Here is a 17611-nt window from a genome sequence, read left to right as displayed (position 1 = left end):
CAGAAGGCCCCTTACAGTAGATACTAGGACACACAGTGCTACTTTGGCAGACTTTTGTCTGGGCTGAGGCCTCTTACAATAGAAATTCTGGGACATGAATATGTGAAAAAGGAAATCACACTTCCCTCGACTACTGCTGGGAGTTTCAAAGCCAACTCAAGAGCAGCCTTGGAAGCTATGCCCATATATGGTAAACAATGCTGAACATTTGCCTCAAAAGACTATTTTATAAATAAACTTGTAAGACTTTTATCTTTGCAACAGGAATTCTCCAGAATGTAAAAAGTTAAGTTTTAATGTAATTTTGTGGGTTTTAATTTAAGACGTTGTAGCCATCGCTGCCACATGGGAAACAGAAATGGCAGAGAAGTGGCCATTCTAAGGAACGTGTATGTGATGCCACCATGAAATTCAATACTTATATGCCCTATGAGAATATGTACACATGTATAAAGTTATAGGGCCTCATTCCGAGTGGGGCGGTAAGGGATAACGGGCACTGGTAACAAGAACGGTGCCGGTAATCCCTTACCGCCCTACTATGAGGTCCCTTAGCGGGTCCCTTCCTTAACGCCTGGTCTGACCAGGTGTTAAGGACGGGACCCGTTAAGGGACTTCAGAGCTAATAACGGTACCGCAAATTACGGTACCGTTATTAGCTACTTCCCCATTCCCATTGAGTCCTATGGGGGCTCAAATGGGAATGGGGAATGTTTTTTTCAATGGGGACTTACCGGTCCCGCAAAGGTCGGATTACACTGGTAAATCCCCATTGAATGAGAACGGTTCCGGTACCGTTATTGGAGGCAGTCATGGCGCAAATAGCGCCATGACTACCTCCAATCTCGGAATGAGGCCCATAGAATTTTAAGTAATATATTTCTCACTAAAAAGTGTGAAAAACTGGTAGAAGGACGGAACAAGGTCTTATAAACTGTAGAGTTGAACTGGCATGTTCTGCGTAAAATATATAATCTGCCCATGTGATTTGTTAAGATGCCCCAAATGTACAAATGTGCCATTTATGTCAAAACTGTATTTTGGCTAAAGTAACTGTGGGAGGGTCTGGACATTGTAAAACTCACATCATAAATCTGACATCATGCTCTTGAAACCCAAACAACTGATAGGAAGGCGGGGATGATCAGCCCTGTACAATCCAGTTGTTAGGGGCATGCCTAGCTTAAGCCTACCCCACCACATCATCCGATGATGTCACCATGCCTTATAAATAATGGTGGCTGACAGAACTCTAGACACTCTTTCCTGAATTTCCAGCGCTTGCATTCCTGATCTTCTACATTCATCTTGCCAGATTCCAGATTCCACTGCCAGGCCAAAGCATAGCTGATCCAGATTCCACTGCAAGGCCAAAGCATTGCTGATCATATCCCAGCAAGGTCTTAATGCAGACATCCCACTAAAAATCCCTATAATGAAGGGGAAAAGCTGTGGTATTCTTTTGGGAAGCATCTTGAGACGAGACTGACTTTTTGCCCCCTAACTGCATGCCCGCTGCACCCCTGCCATCCAGCTGTGCTTGTTTTCCAGTAACCAAACAGGCCCAGCTGTTGTTCTGCTATTAGAGACCACCACTACCTGTTGACCCAAGCCCTGAAGTCCAGAACCCAGTTGACTGTTCCTAATCCCAAACTTAAGAGCAGACTGTGAGCATCCCCCATCCTATAGAAACACATTGTCTAACCCTTCCTGACCTTTGGTCTTTGTCCCACTCTTTAAGCAACCCTATCCATATCCTAATAACTTGTCTAGACTGTTCTAATTCTCTGTACACCCTGTTCTTGTTTTTCTAGTATTAGCGCAATTCTTTCATTCACCCCATATTGTAACTCCTTAGTAATATTTTGAATAATTTCAAATAAGTCACACTTAGATTTGAACGTGATGTAAAAAGGATGACAATGTGAATCAATCTTTGAACGTACTGTGGCTTTCTTTAACAATACAGTCTAGATAATTTAGTTTAAGTAAAATTTCTCTTTCATTTTTAAAACTGTTTTTTTCTTTTTAACTGCTCTATTTTCCTAAAATTGAACCTCATTCCACCTTGAAAATCTCATCCAATTCCTCAGTTACAGCCATTCTTTCACCTCTATAATATCCCTGCGATGTGCATCTATCACCCTGCCCAAAAAACTGCATTCTAATTCAGTGGTTTCACCCATTAAAAAAAAATAAAAACATTTTGACATTTAAAACTGCTTCTGTGTAAAAATGCAACTTTTCCCCGTGTGAATTTGACTACACTGGGTTTTCAATTTCCACCTGCTTTGTGAACTGTATGCTTTTGTGATACCTTGCCTTATGGTTTCTAGTGGTATAACATCCCTGATACTTTGATAAAACATATGTACATCATTATTTAAACACACATATAATTAATTATTTGTAAAAACCCAAGTGTCAGGGAAATTCAGATTTTGATTCTGTTTGCAGCCTCTTATCCCTGACTGCCTGCTGCTATTGTCTATCCACTCAGAATTCGATTATTTGTAGGTTGAGGGAACTTTGCAGGGGGAAACCTTAACTTGGGTGCTCTCTATCCTAATTCAAAAAGTGCTCCTTTTCAATTGTGCTTTGGAAATGTCCTTGTAGAATGTTAACCAAGTGTAGTTCAGTAGTTTTTATTGTAATTATCACCCCATTGGTGATTTCTGCCCATTATTAAAATGTGTGTGATTTTTGTGAACCTCTAAAATAAATAAATATTGTATTTTCACCAGTCGGCCTGGTTCATGGTCAATTGTGACCCGAGGTATTTGTAAAAGGGGTGTGAGATGGGTTGGATATCGTCTCAATTTGAATTCATTGAAATAAAAGAAAAAAACATTCCTATTGAGTGCCACATCCGAGGCTAAAACCAAGTGTCTTGTGTGTGACGCCCGATTGGAATCTTTAACACAGAGTTGAGGCAAGTAATATTGATATTTTTGAGTCTATACTGGCATATACATGTGACACATGTGAGCTGGATACAGATGATTGATGTTAATATAATTACATGTTTTGCATGATTCTTTGCAGACATTTCCCAGATGAAGGATATATATATATATGTCAAATTGCATTGGCCAATTGTGTCTGTGTCTATAATGAAAGGATTTATAAAAATGAGGACCCTGTTGCATTTATTTGTGACAATTTTATATCCATGTGAGGACCATTTAGGAATAATTTATGAACATATATATATATTGACGTGCAACAAATAATCAGTGACATTTTCACAACAGTTCAATTAGTTTCTGACAAGGTGTTGCCAAATAGTTGTACCGTTCTCACTTTTTGGGTGCAAGAAGGTATCTGGCATGAGTCAACTAATCAATAATTGAATTCAAGTTAAATTTGCAAGTATAAAAGTGGTGGCCACTTTACATTTCCATGAATTTAGGAATACCACCTGTTTTTAACTCCTCCCTAATTATGGGGAATGCTCAATTACTACAGAGAAGTGTATGGGAATACTGCATGCAATAATTAATGCCATATTACAAATCCAAACCCCTCCCTTTTTAGTCTAATATTTATTTCCACCCACGAGTTAAAGATACAATTATCCAATGTTTCCATTCCCTTTAATGTATCACAACATGTTTTTGCTAGGGACAATCAAAAGGGGTCATGCCCTCCTTCTCACTCCCTTTGCTATGCAGCACACAAAATACTCTGAATTGACCATTTTGTTCATGTGCAAAAAATATTCAGCCGGAGTATAAAATGATACTGTTTAGAATGCACTTCCATTCTCAACATTAAAAGTAGATGAAAAACAATTTGAGAAATGCAGATTTTCACAAGCATTGCATATGGTATTTCCGGAAGCCCACATCTGTTTTCGCCAAGTCGCGAATAATGCCAAATGTGACTGGATTCCAGAAATACAAGTAGTATTTCCATCCAGAAATCCTTTAACCTCGTAAAGAGGATCCAAATGCACTAAACACTGAGGCAAAATGACAGTTGGAAAACCTTGGAAGTAATAACAACTGTAGCCTACCTTCATTACTTATCACTACTGATGCTAACTATATATGCTATTGCTTAAAATGTAGTCTTATATGAATTAGGGTGTCTGGACATTTCATCGACAACAATTGGTCGACAGGACATTTGGTCGACGTAATTTCGTCGAAAACCAAATGGTGTTTTTTTTTTAAAATGTATATATTTATTTTTAAGGTTGTAGTTTAGGGAAAAAAAGGTTTTTTTAGAAAAAAAAGGGGGTTGGGGGGGTTGGGGGGGGTTGGGGGGGACCCCCCCCAAAAAAAGGGTAAAAATAAAAAAATAAAAAAAATTCGACCATTTGGTTTTCAACGAAATTGGTTCGACCATTTGTCCAGTCGACCAATTTTTTTCGATGAAATGTCTGGTAACCATGAATTAGCTTCATAAGTAAAGGCTTTCATTTGTGTTTGCTTCCCTCACTGTAAAATGGATAAGATGCCACAGGTGTGTAACTATCTCATATATGGGAGCTCCTCGGCTATGACCATCCCCCACTGTAGACACAACATAGATATCCTTTTTAATTGGATCCAGGAGCTCGCTAAATTACTCAGCTGCTCTGTGTTTAAGCCCTAAGCTACTTGACATCAAAAAATAAAAATACACTTTCTACAATAGCAATTGACCCTCTCACTCCGTTTTCTCTCTAGAATAAAAATGGAATTGTTATCTTGATTGCATTAGAAGCTGAGATTGTAGCATTGCCTTCCACCAAAGGAAACTAACAGAACAAAGCATCAGAAAGAGAGCATGAATGCATGACCAATCTGTCAGATGTGCAAATGCAGGGCTACATTCATGTCTATGTGCTGACTGGCCCCATCTATCCACTTTACATGCACAGTCTTAGTCATCTAGGCTAGGCTAGCTAATTAGCTAGGATAGATAGTACACTGGCCGTAGATATGCACAGGTAACCAGCTATGTTAACAACTGAAATATTAAGTGTGCAGATTTCAATGTTGTGATAGGGTTGCTGAATACCATTCCATGCCAGACTATCCCGATCTAGTGCCTGGTGAGAAATAGACATATTGTTCACCCTTCGGTCACTTACATAGCAGGGGCCCCTGCAGGCCCTGCTGTTTGGGGGCCCCAGCCACACTAGATCTGGTGGGCCCAGGCCCAGATCTCACCCATCGGCATGAAGGATGGGCCGGGGCTTGCAGTGCAAGATGGATGCGCTCAGTAAGGGTTGGAGCTGACTGTGACATGTGGGACGTGTCAAATGCCACGTTCAGCTTCAACCCCTTCTCCTCTGGCTTCCTCGCGGCTCATATAAAGGAGCCAGGAAGCTCTCCCAGTTTCCTGGTTCCTGTTTGTGATCAGCACAGAGGAGACAAAGGTGGCTTGTAAGTGGCGGACCAAAGCTGAAAAAACCATGTAAGGCTTTTAAAAAAACAAAAACATGTGATGTGTATTTTTTATGTGTGACGTGTGTGTCGGATGCATGTATGTGCTATGGGTCAGTGGGTGGTGGGTGAATGAGTAGAAATGTGATAGTGTGTGACTGTGTTTGAATTTTCTGAATGGGTGGGTGGGTGCGTGCCTGTGTGGAGAACGCAGTGAGAGTGGATGTAAGAGTAGGTTTATGTGTGAGTGAATGGTGGGTGAATGAGTATGTATGTGATAGTGCCTGTTTGAATGTTCAGGGTGGGTACGTGTATGTGTGGAGAATGAGTGGATGTGAGAGAAGTTGTATGAGGGAGTGACTGGTGGGTGAATGCATATTAATGTGATAGTGTATTTAAACGTTCTGGGTGGGGGGTTGGGTACATTCCTGTGTGGAGAATGCAGCCAGAGTGGACATGAGAGTTTTATAGGTGAGTGAATGATGGGTGCGTGAGTAGGAATGTGATGTGTGTATGTTCTGGGTGGGTGGGTGCCAGTGTGAGTGTATGTGAGAGAGGATATATGGGTGAGTGACTGGTGGGTGAATGGGCATGAATGTGATTGTGTGTGTGAATGTTCTGAGTGGGTGGGTGCATGCATGCGTGGTGAATGCAGTGTGAATGAATGTGAGAGGAGATGTATGGGTGAGGGACTGTTGGGCGAAAGGGGATTTGTGTGTTAGGCCCTGGGAGAATGGGGATAACAAGAGCATTTTTAGCACATCTTTATTGACTTTGCATGTTTTACTGGTATTTTCTGGCAAAGCCAAGTTAATGTGTCATTAGCTGGCTAGACTGGCATGTTGGTGCAGCCAGTCTAAACATTGTTTACTGTGGCATGCCATTTATTACTCAGCATCTTTGATAAAGCAAGCATGATAAGTAGTATTACCTCGCTAGACTGATATTTTGGTGTAGTGGTCTGTCTATTTCTTACCATAGCATAACTTTTTATTAACTGATCATCTATGATGAAGCAAGCATGATAAGTGTTGTTATGGGTCTAGACTGGCTTACATTGGAACCAGTTTGAACAATTTTTCTTATTGTGACATGTCACGTTTAATGGCCAAACCAACGGGAGTATTTTCTTACATAGGAGTACTGCCATATTTTGTCAGAGCCAGCTTTGTGCCTTGTGCCAGTAATGATACTATAAAAAACATCTCAAAGCAAACATGAGTATGTTGGTATATGGGAATGCTAGTATATGTTGGTGGAGCCAGCATGTAAATGGACACAATCAGCATGTACACGTTGTTTATACTGGCATATATTGCAGGGACCCACATGACAATGCATTGGGATATGAACCTGTGCACTTTTGGCGACTTGCATCTATTATATTTTGTTCATGAGTTACTCTACACCCTACAAATCCCGACTGTAAACTATCTGGCCTTTTCCCCAATTTTTCACAGAAAGTGTGCTGTGTAATGCACCATGTTGACCCATTAGTCAAAACATTCTCTCAGGGGAGGGGTAAGAATCCCCCCAGGTCCCCCAAACCTTTTTTCCTTAGTTCGGGCTCCCCCGCTATACTCCGTCGCTAATGCATACTTGCCGCAAATATTTACGCCCTCCAAAAAAAGAACTCACCAGCCACCATTGGTGGCTGGTATATTTGGAGACCAGGCATCATCCCTTCTTTCTCCACTAGGTGAAACATTTAAGCTTTGATTAAAAAAACATATTTACTTCGTTCACGTGGAATAGTGCATGCCCCTGCAGAGGCATAATCATCAAACATGGTGGTCTGGTCTGGACCGGGGTGGTGTGGCGTGCCCTCTGTTTTGTTAAGGAGCTCAGCTTGGCTCGTATGGGCGACCCCAAATGTTGTGCTACGTTGTTGCCCCAGGTGTATCATCAGGTACTGTATGGTTGCATATTTCTGCACGAACATTACACTATCTTTCTTACAATGAGCTCACAGTAAATGCTGACTTTACTGTGGGTACAAGGGCCCTAAAAAAGTTTCTATGGATATCCTACCTGTGAACTAGAATTTCAGTATAATACCCACTTGGACAATGCACTGAAGTATGAAAGTGACAGACAGGTGTATTTCATAATGCCTTTTAACTGCATTTTTGGCATTAAAGGAAACAATCCTTCTTAGTTGGTTCATCTTTTTTTTATCATACATTTCTTTAGAATCACCCAGGAGCACTTTGTATTGACTATCTGTTCCATATCCATGGTAGGGAGGGGAGAATGTCCACTTATTGTCTCTGTCAAGAGGTTTTTGCACTCTCATGGATTAGCACATTCAGAGTTAGCACATGGAGAATTCTCTTTCACTGAATTTGACCGGACCAGCGGTTTGGGTTCACTGGAATCTGAGTGAATGGGTCAGTTATTCAGCAGGCAGCATCCATTGAATTTTCCTACCCTAGGATCCTGCAAATCACCAGAATGCTTTGCATCCATACCAAATCAGTAGGAGGATCTATTGTCAGAAAAATCTGTGGTTAGTTGGTTCCATATTTCTATTCTGCTATAGCCCCCTTAGCTCCCCCCTAGCAACGCCCCTGATCCCATTCATGATTCCTCCTGAATAGTTTCTTCCGGGTTTAGAATCTCCAAACCTCCTAAAGCTCCATTCTCCGAGACATGTGATATTGCTGGTCCTCGCAAAGTAACTCACAGGGTTGTTTTGATTACGATTATGTAGCTAAGATTTCCAGTATGCATTGTAAGGAGCAAATTAGTACTCCCTCTGGACACCTCACTTTCCAGAATGAAAGTTGCTTAGTACAACAGGCCTCTCGCCCATATACCCCTGATCCTCACCTTAATTTGAAGTCTCGCTTCCAGAGAATTACAGGTAGAGCTGCAGTAGCTGTTTGTTAATAGTTACAAATGTTTCTTAACAATGTGTCGTGATGAAGAGTGTGATAAAATGACAACTGCTCTGCAGGAGTACATGGATAATGGTTTCTAAATTCCTGCACAGCCATGGACTGCTACTAAACCAGCCGTTGATCTTAATCATAAAGTTGAAAGAGGCCGCTCATGAATTGTAAACCTCCTTTGCCCCTTTAATGAAGCATGGGCAAAGGGCAGGCTATACGTTTCAAGTGGGGTACGAGCCGGCAAGGAAGAATCAAAGCAACAATAGTGAAGTAATTACCAAGGTAAAATAAATATGCAGTCAATCTTCCATAAAAATAAGACTTTCAAATAAGTTTATATACAGTACTGACGTCTGCATTACTACGTTAGCTTTTCTGTGAATATTTAAAGTTTTGCTGGTATATTAAAATAAACAAATATATAGTTTTTGTTTGATAACAATAATTCTTAATGTTTTGGTTTGTGTAATAAAATTGGTTTATTAAAATTGTTGGTTGGTTTAATTAAAAACATATCGTGAGAACATTTTGCAAGGTGAGGCCTGAAATTTTGACTGTCTAGGGCCTCCACAGGGTTTAATCTGGCACGGCTCATGGGCCTACCTCATCTCGCTTCATCTTCTCCTTCCTCCCCTTAAAGAGACACTGCCCTGCGATCATTTCGTAGATCAGACACTCCAGCCCCCAGTAATCAGGGCTGAACATCTACTTACGGTTATTGGGGACTTCTGGAGCCGTGTAGCCCCCCTTCCCCACACGCCTGCATATGTCCTCATCCTCTGGTATCTTCACCGCCATACCAAGATCCGAGTTATGAAAGTGCCCATAACCGTTTAATAGGATATTTTCTGGCTTCAAATCCCTGTATACAATGTTCTCAATGTGCAGGTCCAAAAGTCTGAACAAGATCTCTGCTGCATAGAAAAATGCCTACTCCTCCTCGAAGCCCGGGTTCCTCATGCTGAAGATGTGTGACCTCATGCTCCCCCATTCATTAGTGTCAGAACAAGGCCCAGTGCATCCTTGGTTTCATAGGCATAAGCCAGGTTTACAACAAAGCGGCGTGTGACACTCTCCAGGATCTTCTTCTCATTCAGGGCCGTAGATTCCCCTTGCTGCTTCTTATCCTTTTCTTCTCCAGTCGCTTGCCTGTAGCACGAACCTGGCAAGAACAGACCTCTCCAAAGCAACTTGTCCCAGCACACAGTAATGCTGGATAGTGCTTTTAGTTACTGGTGGTCTTTCCGGCACCAATCGACGTGCATGCTGTCCATGTACACCCGGAGGGGATCCCCACTCAAATAGATTTTGCGCAGTAGGAGAAGAGCTCTTTGAACAGTGGTCGAAGTGTACGAAAAGAAGTAGTGGAACTATGTTCCCTGCTGGCCTGTCCCAGCTCCCTGCAAACCCCATCACTGCACCACTCCCACACGCAATCCAAACACCAAAATAAACACACCTGCTGTTTAAGGGAACGTTCAGTGCGGTGCACCAAAGTGCAATTTTCCACTTCTTATTACACTTTTGTTTTAAAACGAAGCCATTACAGAATGGTTTCATTTTTAATATATGAATTGTAAAACTTAATAAGTAAAAATAGAGGAGCACCACTCCCAACCGTACCCGCTGTGAGAAACCAGACGGTGTCTCACCCGCTAGTCCCTGGGGATATCTCTCTCTTTCAGGTGGCCCAGGGCACAGCCATCACTTTTGGATCCAGACCCTGGGGGTGAAGCAGTGCGGGAGGATCACCTGGGTGAGGGGCTGTCGGGGAGTGGGACACCTGATGCGAGAAGCGGTAGCTCCTTCCCTGTAACACCTTTACCCCATCCTAACCGGTAGGATATTTAGGAATTCTACCCATCTTCCCTTTCCCTTCACAAACACTTTTAAACGGACAGCCTTCTCTGAGAGAAAATAGACTCACCTGAGCATTGTACCTGACATGTCCCGCTATTATGGTCAGGCAGGACAGGCAATTACTGGCAACCACTCATACCTGACTTTCATTAAACTTCCCCACATGCATAAAAGGTGGAGCATGAGAGCATACAAAGGAAAAGTATTTTCCAGATGGCAGCTGAACGAGGGAAGAAGCCAGCAAACAGAGAAGGGTGCGCAAGGAGGGATATACCCTTGACCTTTCCGGCGAGAAACCATCACTTTCCAGAATCCTTCAGATTAAAAAGGATAAGGGCAGAAAACCAGACTGAAGAAGCCTGTGTTGTGTGTCGGAGATACCTGGGGCCCTCCTGCATAACTGCCCTAGTCGGGTAGAAGCAGCAGCCGGTGCGGTACCATCCTTGGCTCCAAGATCAAAGTAGCGCCACAGAGAACAACACATCCGGTGAGTTGGGGAGACAGATGCAAGACCGGTCTGTGTTGAAGTCAAGGTTGCAAGCAGCAACATTCTATACAGAGTGCAAGAACATAGTTAGGTAATGTGTGATGCAAGGAAAGCTTAATTGATATGATATGATATGATATGATATGATATGATATGATATGGCCTTTATAACGCACCAGTATACAAGTGTTTCTGGATGTTTCAACTTTAACAAAGAAAGATACAATACCAGTGACAAAGCGATCTTGCACCATGAGTGTGCTCAATCGAAGGTCTCTGTGAGGCATCCAGCCAAGAAGTGGCAGAAGTGAAAGTAAAAGAAGGAGAATGAGAAATGAAGTGGTCCTGTGACAGTTTAAGTAAAAATCCATTGCACAATCGAAAGTCTTTGATTTTTAATACAAAGACGAACGTTTAGAAAGTGAGATTACATTGTCTGAGCCCGAACGAGGGAGACCAAATGTGAATATTGTGCTAATGAGGGAGATCCTTGGCCCGAGCATTGTGTTAAAAGAAGGTCTAAGCCTGATCGATGGAGACCAGTAGACTTGTGAACCTGTGAATGTGAAAATCCTGATAGACTTTGCTGCTTGTTTGGTATGACAAGCCCTCTGCAATGAGAGACCGTTATTGAAAAAGAGACTTTGGCAGAAGGCCCTAATACCTGTGCTTTGAACTGTATCCTCGTTGCAGAGAAGCCCGAGTGTGTGCGAAGCTCGAATGTGCCACCTTGACCCGTGCTGAAAACGTAGGGAAGGGCAGCCAACTGCTCAACTATCCTGACGTATCATTTCTTGAACACTTTTCTTTTTGTATGCATTGTTGTCCCACACAATTTGTATTTAGAAGTAAGGATTGGCAATAGGTTGATTAGTATAGGCCCTTTTATTTTGACAAAGTCTCCGCTAGGACTGCGTTATTATTATTTGATGGTCGTAGCTTGCTCCCATACTTAAAGTTAGTGTTAGATAGGCATTAAACCAACCCATTGAAGTTCAATTAACACCCTTGAACTGTGATTCCTATTGTCAGTCTTCACTGTTTTATACCATGCCATCCTTCCAACGCCCACTTCCACCACTGTCTTTGTCCAGGCTGATCTCGAAATAAAGCAGCCTCTCTGGAGTTAGGTATCGCATTATGATCTTTCCTTTTTCACCAAGCTTCTCATCTGGAGTGAGTTCATACTGTGCCGTGGAAATTAATGCAGCACTCAATCTCTGGCCGTGTTTCCCAGAACAGGTGAAAGAGGAGTCTTCCGATTGGCTGTTTGTCACATACATTGTAATGATTTTGCTCTGTCGTTCTCCAGCTCTTCACACTGACTGATGTGAGGATCTCCTTCCACTTCTTGATTTTGTCTTTGCATTTTCCTCCACCCTCTTCTTTGGCTTTCAGCACAACCGTGTTGGCCACAACATTGTCCATATCCATCAACAGGCTGAACTGTATAAGTAGAAAAAAGAGGGTGTGAGGCGCGCCCTCTAGTTCCCAGCTTTGTATACCTGCCGCAGTTCAGTTGCTCTTCTCCTCCAAGCGCTTTCATGTCTCTTCCAATCTTCAGGGAGGCAGTATTTTCAGGCGTTACTGATTAGTCTCAATGTCATCATCAAAAAATATGAGGTCAGCAGGTGCTAGTTACTCACAATCCTCAGCCTAACCTCATGTGTCCTCTTCTGCAGATACAGAATTTCACTTTGAGGAACAAAGTGAACAGGGGTGGACTGATAACAAAAAGAGGCCTTGGAAATAATTTTCAGAGTGGCCCCATATTACACATTTTCAGCAAGCCCAACCCTTTTTCATATGAGAAAATCTGGAAATAAAACAGGTTATCACACAAAAGAAGAAGCTTACCGAGAAATCTCCAGAGTTCCCTATATGCCAGTCCGCCCATGAGAGTGAAGGGTTCTCAGTACCACCACATATGTTTATTATACGATAAGAATATGTAGTCTATCACTTCAATGCCATGTATTACTTTGATTCGTGTAAACTCTGATAACTGATGAAATATTTTTAGGCTCACGTTCTGGGATAAAAGAACTTTGAGGTATGTTGTGGTACAAACACCCTGTTATTTTATTTTCCACTTTTGGTTGCAAATATTCAACCAGGCACATTTATTTGATTGTTTGTCTCACATACACTCTGGACCTAGACTGGGATGGCCCTAGTAACTTATGCATATTTCCTATTGGCACAGTTAGTGTGATGTTCATATTGATGGGCATGTTATCGCTGATGGGCACACTGTGATGAGCAAACTGCAGAATGGAATGCTATGTGGCACACACAATCTGCAGAGCTGCTCTGATAGCATATGCAAAGTGAAAATTACTACAATGTCAATAAGCTGTTGAAAGGTAACTCTGATGTCTGCATTCAGTGCCACGGCCATTAACATTGTATATTCTGAGGCACAATAACTGCAATGGGCACTATTATCACATAATTAGTAACAAAGATATTTACTGGCACAGTAATTCTGGTGACAAACACTGAGGCACAGTAATCGATGAGTATTTCACATGCACAGTAGCTTAGAAGCCACTGTCTAGGCACAGTACATTTGATGGTGAATATTGTCTCTGACACGGGTATTTTGGTCCACGATCAAAACGCAATTCTCACTGGCATTTTTTTTACAATGGGAATAACTGCTGGAAAGTTATAGTGTCACAGCCATTCTTATGGGCATATTCAAGGATCCAGTATTTTAAATGCACCATTCAATCAATATGCTGCTTTGTGAATTTTAATGTCATTAAGCAATCGAAAAATGGACATAATATATTGAAATTAGTATGTATATTGATATGCATAATGGCAGTTATAAAGCAGTAATCCCTCTTACCAAAAATAGCCCAATCTCACAAAGAAGAATAACTTGCTTAAAAGGGGACCCTAGGCTCTGGATCCTCCTGAAAAAACCCAGAAAGAGCTTTGGTGCCATTAAATGCCTCACGCCTCCGAAGCTCTGGCCAAGAGGTTATAGAAAGCAGCAAAAAGAGAAGAAGGTATCTTAAGCATGAGAGAGTGGAGATCAGGCCTGGATATTCTAGACAGCCTGGAAGTAACAGATGCTCTACGCAACCTGTACAACCAGCTCCAGTTTTGGGTAATCGATCGGGAAAGCTGCCACCGATACCATCTACTGATTTTGGCCTCGAACGTCGAAACCTGATCATGCAGCAGTCCAGTGGGCAATGGGAACAGCGCCACCATGTGTGATCCACTCCTGTGTGTGATAAAAAGTGATAATGTGTTCGAAAAAGAGTCATGGTGCTCAACATGCTGCAACCTCCTGCTACACACCCCTTAACCATGACTGAGTCGCAGGCCCATACTTTGGAGAACACAAATACGGAGGACACGCCTGAGCGTCTGCTAACAATTGCAAACATTGAGCAAAGGAGAGCTGAGCAAGAGCAGAGGTATGATATGCTATGATATGGCATTTATAACGCGCCTATACACAAGTATTTCCAGGCACTCAAGAAAAGGGGGGGAAACAGAGGGAGGACACAACAGTGATCGTACCAGGCCTTGTGACATTCAGATCACAAATATCACAGAGAGACTAATTCACTAAGCTAGCATCAGATAGCTCCTCAAAGCTGGCATATGGATCCACAGTAAAGGCAGACCACAAAGAGGCCAGCAGACCCAACAAAGAGGAATGGCAACAAACCAAGGACAAATTGAAAATAAAACAGGACATTAAATGGCTGCAAGGGCATGGAGGGCTTCAGGGAATGGCTTAGGGAAGAAGCACTGAGCAATAACCAGATATCCTAGGACAAGCACACAGCTGTTGGCACAGACTTAGCAGACTACATACTGGCAGCTAACAAGTGGGATGATGGGTCGGGTAGATGGGTGCTAGAAAGAGAAAATGACATCCCAAATGACACCAGAAGATCACGGGCATCTGGATATCGCAGGCTGGATTATAGTGGGCTCTGGGACACCCTGTCTTCATCCGGCTTAGCAATGAACTGGAAATGTTTCACTGTATGGTCCGGCTTCTCTGTAGAAGTGTAAGCAACGTGCTAGTGCCATGAAACACGGAAATGTTCCTTTTTTATTTCTTCCAAAGTCTTTTATGACATAATGGCAGGTTTCTGTACATGTTTTCTTTTTAATTGTGTTCATGGCGTTATTTATTTAGACAGTGCACTGTAGAAAAAGCCTGCAAATTGTTGGATGTGATTTTTCTGCAGCTGCATTATTTTTGAGAGGTGATTGCTTGTGTGTTTTTTGGTTTGCAACTATTTTTTATTTTGCTTTTTTTTTCTTGTTTTTGGTTTTTAACACTGTCATGAAATGCTCATGGAGGCGAAAGTACAAATAAATGCATTAGCCATGATTCTTTAATCTTTTCACATCTCGCTTGTGCCAAAAAAGGTGCAGCCCAATTCTCAAAGGGCATTCGAAGGAGCGCATCTAATATGCACTCGTTCAGATGCCCTGTTTCCTGCCTTGCGCCAGTAAGGGGCATTTCCGGGCATTTAAAACCCCAGGCCAAATTCACAAATGGGATGGGCTTTTAATTGCACAGAAAGGAGGGTCCACCCCCTGTGCCTTTTGAAACGAGGAGGAGGCGCAAATCATGACAGTGTCATCGTTTACCCTGTCATGAGTTCTTCTTTTTAAGTGTGGCAGCCATCGTTTAAAATCCCATTGTGGCCCCTCTTTCTTAGTTATGTAGTATACCGAATCACTAGTGTGGAGTCAGCAGGTGTGGTGTAAAGCTCATTCCCTTGTAGACCAGCTCTCAAGAATGAGCTGGTCTTAAATTGAGAGACCCATTGTGGTGGGAGGACACAAGGAGCACCGCATACACTGAGAACAGAGATGTTTCTGCATGGGCACCCCTTGAACTGCTGGCTGGAAATGGACAAGCAGGTGGGGGAAATTCTACTTATCCCTTCCTGCCGTGCAGCTGGCGTGACATTACTTTCTTGGTGATCCCATTTCATCCGCACCTACGCGATGACCAATTCTTATCCGATAAGGCCGTGATCTTTTGTTATAGCAGTTCCGTGCATAGTTCTTGCATGACCGTAGTGCAATTGAAAGTGGGATGGAGAAAGCATGAAGAGGAAGGGGCAACAGATAAGATTCAAGGGGGGATGGTGTAGTACAATTGGAAGAAGGGAATACTACATGGACAGTTCTAATTCTTTATGCGGAGACTTCAAAGCTATGGACTGGACCTGAAGATTCCTTGGATGATGTGCAAGGGAAGGAGAGAATGGCAAAGTAGGGAACTAGCTGCTGGTAACACAAACACGTGGAAAAAGCTGGGAACAGTGGATGAAGGTGGAAAAGAAGTCTGATGAGTGTCAGAGAAGAGATGATCAAGGTCTCCTTAAGAAAGAATGATGTGAGAAATTGGTGCGAAATCGCAAGACACTTGGTTAAAAAAGAGAGATACCCTGATAAAAAAGAAGACGTGTTATCCACAAACAGCTAACTAACTGGTCCAAAATGTGTTCATCAAAAAAGAAGTAGCTTGTTCCCAGCAGGAATAAATGGCATTGAGTAATTAGATGTAATGTATTATAAATGAGTTGGGCCATAGCCTCACCTATACGTGCATCAACCAATCTGAGCAATTAATACAACAGCAAATAATGTAAAGACAATGAAGAAAACCCTACAAACTCTCAGACCTGTGAAGTGCTTAGTGATATTAATTGTTTTGCTTTATGATCTTGCAAGACCTTAGATTAGATTTAGACTAGGCTTGTTGTAGATACCCCTAAGGGTATCTTGTGATCTTTGTACATTACCAACCCATCTATTCAGGGTTGGGTTTGTAGGGTGTTTTTCATTGTATTTGCATCCTTTTGCTTTTCTTTTACATTATTGTTTGTTTGTGTATATTACTTGTCTCTTTGTTCTACTGTTTTTTCATGGAATTCATTTCCTTTCCATTTCTTTGTGTCATGTATTACCATTACTTCTGTATTAAATTGTGATGAAATAACATTATAAAAAGTGCTGTTGTACATTATTTGCTGTTGTGTTAATTGCTCAGACTGGTTGATGCATGTATAGGATCAATTATGCCTGCTGGGAACAAGCTCCTTTGTGTATCCATGTTTGTCGTTACTCCAGTTCCCATCGGAGATGGAGTTGGCCCTTTGGTGTAGTCAGCACAAAAGAAATGCAGGAACAATGTGTTTTTTTTTGTTGCAAAGACCCTCAAACTTCCTCAGTGGAAATGGAAATGTAAAAAGGAAACAGCATCCAGGAAGTGTACTCAAAAGAACACAGTGTTAAAGTGTTCTAGTATTTTAAAAGTACAACCAAACAGGAGAAATATCGAAATACGCCGTGCCTCTAAAGCATGGGTGACGCTGAATGCCAGGGTACAAAGCATGCCAATATCACTGGAATCTGACTCCTGTCAGGTCTTTCACGCTCCCTGTACATATCTCCTCTCATACAACATTTTCTGGAATTTGCCAACCATATCAGAGGTCACTGAGATTAAGTGCGCACAATGACAGTCTTTTACCATTCGCTCAAGGAGACCAAATTGTACAATTGAAATACTGTTACTAAACCACACTGAAAAGTATACAAAGAAGCTCACCTAATGTCAGATAAAACTCTCAAAGTCCTTGGAGATTTGCCATTAGCTACCAGGACCCGCATCAAACCTTGTACCAGGACCCGCATCAAACCTTGTACCGGAGCAGTGCTATTTTGCCCGTTGCTAGCACGTAGGCAAAAGTAGCCGCAGTGCACAAAAACATTGAAACAATGCACATTTGCATTAGGGCACATCCTCACGCGTGCAAATGCATGATACAGATGTGCTGCATTGTTGAATAGTTTCTGGAATACCACCACACGTTAAGGTGAATTCAAGGATATACCGCAAAGAAGGTCGTATGAATGCGCTGAAAAACATACAAGGAGAAGGAAAGGAAATTTAGCCAAGTACATATGTATGTACATATATTAGGACCAAC

At 42.1% G+C, this 17611-nt stretch overlaps 1 protein-coding gene and 1 pseudogene across 6 annotated transcripts in view; both read right to left on the bottom strand.

Moving 5' to 3' along the window:
• ZNF536 (zinc finger protein 536) overlaps positions 1-17611 on the bottom strand; it is a 1807595-nt gene that overhangs the window by 1321952 nt on the left and 468032 nt on the right. The window lies entirely within an intron of this gene.
• Positions 8864-12053, bottom strand: LOC138559983 (G protein-coupled receptor kinase 5-like; annotated as a pseudogene).

Source organism: Ambystoma mexicanum, chromosome 1p, assembly GCF_040938575.1.
Source record: "Ambystoma mexicanum isolate Mex_15411 chromosome 1p, UKY_AmexF1_1, whole genome shotgun sequence".
Lineage (NCBI taxonomy): Eukaryota > Metazoa > Chordata > Amphibia > Caudata > Ambystomatidae > Ambystoma > Ambystoma mexicanum.
Note: the sequence above shows the minus strand (reverse complement) of the source record. Positions and strands in the feature narration are given on the sequence as shown.